General features: G+C 42.6%; 2 non-coding genes across 2 annotated transcripts in view; one reads left to right on the top strand and one right to left on the bottom strand.

Annotated features, from left to right (window-relative positions):
- Nucleotides 1-3,596: 3,596 nt before the first annotated feature.
- Nucleotides 3,597-3,715, bottom strand: LOC123687001. The gene has a single exon (XR_006748751.1). It is a non-coding gene; the product is annotated as a 5S ribosomal RNA (ribosomal RNA).
- Nucleotides 3,716-7,350: 3,635 nt separating this feature from the next.
- LOC123687358 overlaps nucleotides 7,351-7,500 on the top strand; it is a 1,906-nt gene continuing 1,756 nt past the window's right edge. The window contains exon 1 of the ribosomal RNA XR_006749088.1: nucleotides 7,351-7,500. This exon is cut by the window's right edge and continues 1,756 nt beyond it. This is a non-coding gene — a ribosomal RNA (small subunit ribosomal RNA).

The following is a 7,500-nucleotide window of genomic DNA, read 5'->3' as shown; positions in this document are numbered from 1 at the left end:
ATAACTCACAAGGGTAAATGTCATCAAATGCATCAGACTATGTGATGAGTAAAATGAAAGATGCACACGATAATTTTAGCTTAAACCATGCCGGAAAGTCGACTTCACGTCGTGCATCGGTACAAAGTTATTCAAGGGGCAAAATAAATTCACGAGAGTAGGTCCGATTACCGCTGGATCAGACGACGATTGTAACTTGTTGGATACGAATGTATCCGATGTATGTACGTCGTCCCTCTCTGATCTGTAGTAAGTGGGCCTACCCAAGATGCACACGATAATTTTAGCTTAAACCATGCCGGAAAGTCGACTTCACGTCGTGCATCGGTACAAAGTTATTCAAGGGGCAAAATAAATTCACGAGAGTAGGTCCGATTACCGCTGGATCAGACGACGATTGTAACTTGTTGGATACGAATGTATCCGATGTATGTACGTCGTCCCTCTCTGATCTGTAGTAAGTGGGCCTACCCAAGATGCACACGATAATTTTAGCTTAAACCATGCCGAAAAGTCGACTTCACGTCGTGCATCGGTACAAAATTATTCAAGGGGCAAAATAAATTCACGAGAGTAGGTCCGATTACCGCTGGATCAGACGACGATCGTAACTTGTTGGATACAAATGTATCCGATGTATGTACGTCGTCCCTCTCTGATCTACGGTACGTGGACCGACCCAAGATGCACACGATAATTTTAGCTGACTTCATGCCGAAAAGTCGGTTCACGTCATGCATCGGTATCTTAAATCGCGCCGTAAAGTCGTTCACGTCATGCATCGGTATCTTAAATCGCGCCGAAAAGTCGGCTCACGTCATGCATCGGCGTCTTTTTTTTGTGCCACCGATGCATGACGTGAACGACTTTTCGGCTCGATTTAAGATACCGATGCATGACGTGAACGACTTTACGGCGCGATTTAAGATACCGATGCATGACGTGAACGACTTTTCGGCGCGATTTAAGATACCGATGCATGACGTGAACGACTTTACGGCGCGATTTAAAGCTATACCGATGCATGACGTAAACAAGATCACACCGATGCAGCACGTTAACATTAAAGCCCGCCTAATCCGATCGATGGAGGCCGTCTCGAGTGTCCAACTTGCTCACAAGAGCCGAGAAACAAACCGATGCATCACGTAGACAAGATCGTACCGAATGTTAACACAATCCAAAAGGAAATAATCTTAGATGAATATCGATTCTGATTATTGATTTTTCTTTCGCGATATTGATAGAAGACATCTGAATGAATTTCGAATTAATTCCGAAATCAAAAAAATATTTTCAATAAATTTTTTTTCTAGAGTACCTCGGTCTTTTCTATTTTTTTTCCAAGTTTCGTACGTCAATCAACATACATCCCAGAAAAAATCATCTCTCTAACTATCCTGGTTCAAAAGTTGTATCGGAACTTTTCACGTCGAAAAAGAACATAGGCGAAAAAGGACGTGAACATTATTCCTTATAAAAATCAAACCCGACCATGGATTTTGATTCTGATTGTTGATTATCGCTATTAGAACACATTAGGAGGCAACCAAATCAAATTTGAGAAAATTCCACAATCAGAAAATTTTTTTCGAAAAAAAAAAAAAAATTCGAGAACACCTCGGTCATGGCAAGTTATTTCCCACAATCCATTCCCCAATCAACGTACATCCCAGAAAAAATCATCTCTCTAACTATCCTGGTTCAAAAGTTGTATCGGAACATTTTCACGTCGAAAATATATCTCTAAGTCCAGACCGATGCACCACGTAATCTCGGGCAGACCGATGCACAACGTAAATGACGATCGGGACCGGGGCGATCGGTCGTATCTGACACCGCCGGCTCGGTTCTAACATCGTCAATGAGTCGGGGTTGTAAAAAAGGACGTGAACATTTTTCCTTATAAAAATCAAACCCGACCATGGATTTTGATTCTGATTGTTGATTATCGCTACTAGAACATATAAGGAGGCAACCAAATCAAATTTGAGAAAATTCCACGATCAGAAAATTTTTTTCGAAAAAAAAAAAAAATCGTAATCACCTCGGTCATGGCGAGTTATTTTCCGTATTTCATTCCACAATCAACGTACAACATAGAAGAAATCATCTCTCTAACTATCCTGGTTCAAAAGTTGTATCGGAACATTTCACGTCGTAATATCTCGCCAAGTCCAGACCTCGGCGATAGGTAGTATCTGACACCGTCCGCTCGGGACTGACATCGACTTGGACTCGGGCTGATGATGGGGAGGCGTTTAAGGACGTGAACATTTTTCCTTATAAAAATTAAAGTCGACAATGAATATTGATTCTGATTACTGATTTACGCTTTAAAAACACATTAGAAGGCAACCAAATCGAATTTGAGGAAATTCCACGATCAGAAAATTTTTTTCGAAAAAAAAAAAAATCCGAAAAATATTTTTCGATTCCGATTACTGATTTACTCTTTTAGAACACATTAGGAGGCAACCAAATCAAATTTGAGAAAATTCCACAATCAGAAAATTTTTTTCGAAAAAAAAAAAAATTCGAGGACACCTCGGTCATGGCAAGTTATTTCCCACAATCCATTCCCCGATCCACGTACATCCCAGAAAAAATCATCTCTCTAACTATCCTGGTTCAAAAGTTGTATCGGAACATTTTCACGTCGAAAATATATCTCTAAGTCCAAACCGATGCACCACGTAAACTAGGGCAGACCGATGCACCACGTAATATCGGGCAGACCGATGCAGAACGTAAACTCGATCATACCGATGCTTCACGTAATCTCGATCTTACCGATGCACCACGTAAACAAGGGCAGACCGATGCAGAACGTAAAGTAGATCTTACCGATGCACCACGTAATCTCGATCTTACCGATGCACCACGTAATCTCCATCTTACCGATGCACCACGTGAACTGGATCTTACCGATGCACCACGTAATCTCAATCTTACCGATGCACCACGTGAACTGGATCTTACCGATGCAGAACGTGAATTGGATCTTACCGATGCACCACGTAAACTCGATCTTACCGATGCACCACGTAATCTCGATCTTACCGATGCACCACGTGAACTGGATCTTACCGATGCAGAACGTGAATTGGATCTTACCGATGCACCACGTAAACTCGATCTTACCGATGCACCACGTAATCTCAATCTTACCGATGCACCACGTGAACTGGATCTTACCGATGCAGAACGTGAATTGGATCTTACCGATGCACCACGTAAACTCGATCTTACCGATGCACCACGTAATCTCAATCTTACCGATGCACCACGTGAACTGGATCTTACCGATGCAGAACGTGAATTGGATCTTACCGATGCACCACGTAAACTCGATCTTACCGATGCACCACGTAATCTCGATCTTACCGATGCACCACGTGAACTGGATCTTACCGATGCAGAACGTGAATTGGATCTTACCGATGCACCACGTAAACTCGATCTTACCGATGCACCACGTAATCTCAATCTTACCGATGCATCACGTAATCTCGATCTTACCGATGCAGAACGTAAACTCGATCATACCGATGCACCACGTTATCTCGGCAGACCGATGCAGAACGTAAAAAAAAAGCTTACAGCACGCGGTGTTCCCAAGCGGTCACCCATCCAAGTACTAACCGCGCCCGACGCTGCTTGGCTTCAGTGTTCTGACGAGAACTGGCAATTTCAGCGTGGTATGGCCGTAAACAACAAATATAGCGATATTTTCTATGATATCTCACTTTTTGGGAGCGGAAAGGACGTGAACGTTTTTCCTTATAAAAAATGAAATAACTTTTGGATATTAATTCTGATTGTTGATTTAAGTTTTAAGAACACATTAGGACATATCTCAATGAAATTTGAGGGATTTCCGAAATCGAAAAATATTTTTCGAAAAAAAAAAAAAATCCCAGAAGACCTCGGTCATCTCAAGTTTATTTCCATATTCTATTACACAATCAACGTACATCACAAAAGGAACCATCTCTCTAACTATCACAGTTAAATTTTTGTATCGGAACATTTCACGTCGGAATATCTCGCTAAGTCCAGACCGGGGAGATCGGTCGCATCTGACACCGTCCGCTCCGGTCTAACATCGTCTTGGAGTCGGGGTAACGATGGAGAGGCGTTTAAGGACGTGAACATTTTTCCTTATAAAAATTAAAGTCGACAATGAATATTGATTCTGATTACTGATTTACTCTTTTAGAACACATTAGAAGGCAACGCAATCAGATTTGAGGAAATTTCAAGATCAGAAAATTTTTTTCGAAAAAAAAAAAAATTCAAGAACACCTGGGTCATGGCAAGTTATTTCCCACAATCCATTCCACAATCAACGTACAACATAGAAGAAATCATCTCTCTAACTATCCTGGTTCAAAAGTTGTATCGGAACATTTCACGTCGAAATACCTCGCCAAGTCCAGACCGGGGCGATAGGTAGTATCTGACACCGTCCGCTCGGGACTGACATCGACTTGGACTCGGGCTAATGATGGGGAGGCGTTTAAGGACGTGAACATTTTTCCTTATAAAAATTAAAGTCGACAATGAATATTGATTCTGATTACTGATTTACGCTTTAAAAACACATTAGAAGGCAACCAAATCAAATTTGAGGAAATTCCAAAATCAGAAAATTTTTTTTCAAAAAAAAAAAAATCCGAAAAATATTTTTCGATTCTGATTACTGATTTACTCTTTTAGAACACATTAGAAGGCAACGAAATCAAATTTGAGTGAAATCCAAAATCAGAAAATATTTTTCGAAAAAAAAAAAAAATTCGAGAACACCTCGGTCATGGCAAGTTATTTTCCACAATCCATTCCCCAATCAACGTACATCCCAGAAAAAATCATCTCTCTAACTATCCTGGTTCAAAAGTTGTATCGGAACATTTTCACGTCGAAAATATATCTCAGAGTCCAGACCGATGCAGAACGTAAACTCGATCATACCGATGCTTCACGTAATCTCGATCTTACCGATGCACAACGTAAACTAGATCACACCGATGCAGAACGTAAACTCGATCATACCGATGCACCACGTAAACTCAGGCAGACCGATGCAGAACGTGAACTCGATCTTACCGATGCACCACGTAATCTCGATCTTACCGATGCACCACGTAAACTCGGGCAGACCGATGCAGAACGTGAACTCGATCTTACCGATGCACCACGTAAACTAGGGCTGACCGATGCATCACGTAAACGACGATCGAGAGGCGCGAAAGGACGTGAACGTTTTTCATTATAAAAATTGAAATAAATGATAAATAATGATTCTGATTGTTGGTTATCATTTTTAATAAGCATTAGGAGGCAACCAAATGAAATTTGAGGAAATTCCGATAATAGAAAATTTTTTCGAAAAAAAAAAAAAATTCATGAAATCCTCGGTCATCGCAAAATATTTACCATATTCTGTTCGATAATCAACGTATATTTAAGAAGGAATCATATCTGTATCTATCTTGGTTCAAATTTTGTATCGGAACATTTTGACCAAAGTCCGAGCTTCGGCCGAAACAGACACCGCTGACCTGGCCTATCGATCGACCGAGAGTCGGGGATAGAGCGTAAGTGTTGTCTGGAGGGGAACCCTGTGCTCTCCTGACATATATAGGGAAGGTGGTCGCGTTGGGCGATGCAGAACGTTTGGATCGGGAATTATATTTTTGGTTCAGCTATTGGAATATGGTTTATTGTTGGTATATATTGGCGAAATAACGTTCTTACTGACTGGGGATATTCATAAAAATGAGTCCGGAGATTTTCAGATCGAAGTCCGAGTGATCCGACTTGGAAGGCGTGTTGGGTGGGTCGAGATGGCTTAGATAGATCAGACGAGGCGGGCTAAGTGTTGACGTCATGCATCGGTCCATTTTCAGATTGAGTCCGAGTAATCCGACTTTGAAAGAGTGTTGGGTGCGTCGAGACTGTTTAGATAGATCGGACGAGGCGGACTAGGTGTTAACGACATGCATCGGTATATTTTCTGATCGGAGTCCGAAGAAATCGGCCCTAGTAGGCGCAGCGGACGGTCGAGACGGCCTCGGTGGGTCGGATCGATCGGGAAAAGTTTGCTAAATCGTGTCTGGAGGGGAACCTTGGGTTCTCCTGACATATATAGGGGATAAGGTTTGGGTGAACGATTCTTCACGTAAAAGTTGAATAATTTATTTTTCGATAAGCTTTTGGATATTGATGAGAAGTATATGTATATCTTCGATTAAAAGAATTCTTACCGTCTCCATGTATATTATATTAGATATATAAGAAATAGTTAACGTGATGCATCGGCCGATTTCCGGATCGGAGTTCGAGAGATGCGACTTTCGATGCGCGATGGGTGGTTCGAGACGGCCTAGATCGATCGGACGAGGCGGACTAGGTGTTAACGACATGCATCGGCGGATTTTCTGATCGGAGTCCGAAGAAATCAGCTCTAGTAGGCGCGGCGAACGGTCGAAACGGCCTCGATCGATCGGACGAGGCGGACTAGGTGTTAACGACATGCATCGGCGGATTTTCTGATCGGAGTCCGAAGAAATCAGCTCTAGTAGGCGCGGCGAACGGTCGAAACGGCCTCGGTGGGTCGGATCGATCGGGAAAAGTTTGCTAAATCGTGTCTGGAGGGGAATCCGGGGTTCTCCTGACATATATAGAAGGGGTGGAGAATGGGTCCTGTCCTAGACTGTTTGGAGTTCTTTTTAGGATGATATTCAGTTGGTAAGTGGTAGACCCGAATCCGACCTCGGCGTTTGGGTACTGGCAAGGTGTGTTGGTTTCGGCTTTCGCATCTTGGGTCGCTTTCGTCAACCTCATGCAGCGAGGTCGCGGTCCGCTTCGTCTCTTTGTAGTCGAATGGCCTTTAAGCGACCAACCTTAAAATCGTGATCCTCTGCCCGTTGCGGGTTATGTTCACAAAAAATTTGCAACCACTCAATTCGTTCCGAGCGACAAATATTGTTGAATCTCGAATCACCGTGTCGTTATATTCACATGTATAGCGAAGGGTCGAGATGGAATGTGTATAAGAAATTAGTTGATAGCCGGGGGTTCGTATTATATATGGACGCCTTGGCGAGGGATTGTTTCTAGAAACTTTCTCATTTTTGATCGGTGTTTTGTCCGAGATGATGATGATGTATATATAGCTTGAGTCTCATGCTGACTGGGGGCTGTTACGTCGTTTCGTCGAGGACTTGCACTTACTGATGTGCGGCGCTAGTCGAAGTCAATCGACATGGCTAGTGCCACATGACGAGAGGCGAACGGGTTTGGCCATACCGGCAATCTCGTGGACCGATCGTATAAGCACGCAGTTCCCTGGTTGATCCTGCCAGTAGTCATATGCTTGTCTCAAAGATTAAGCCATGCATGTCTCAGTACAAGCCAAATTAAGGTGAAACCGCGAAAGGCTCATTAAATCAGTTATGGTTCCTTAGATCGTACCCACATTTACTTGGATAACTG

The sequence above is a fragment of the Harmonia axyridis genome, chromosome X (assembly GCF_914767665.1).
Source record: "Harmonia axyridis chromosome X, icHarAxyr1.1, whole genome shotgun sequence".
Lineage (NCBI taxonomy): Eukaryota > Metazoa > Arthropoda > Insecta > Coleoptera > Coccinellidae > Harmonia > Harmonia axyridis.
Note: the sequence above shows the minus strand (reverse complement) of the source record. Positions and strands in the feature narration are given on the sequence as shown.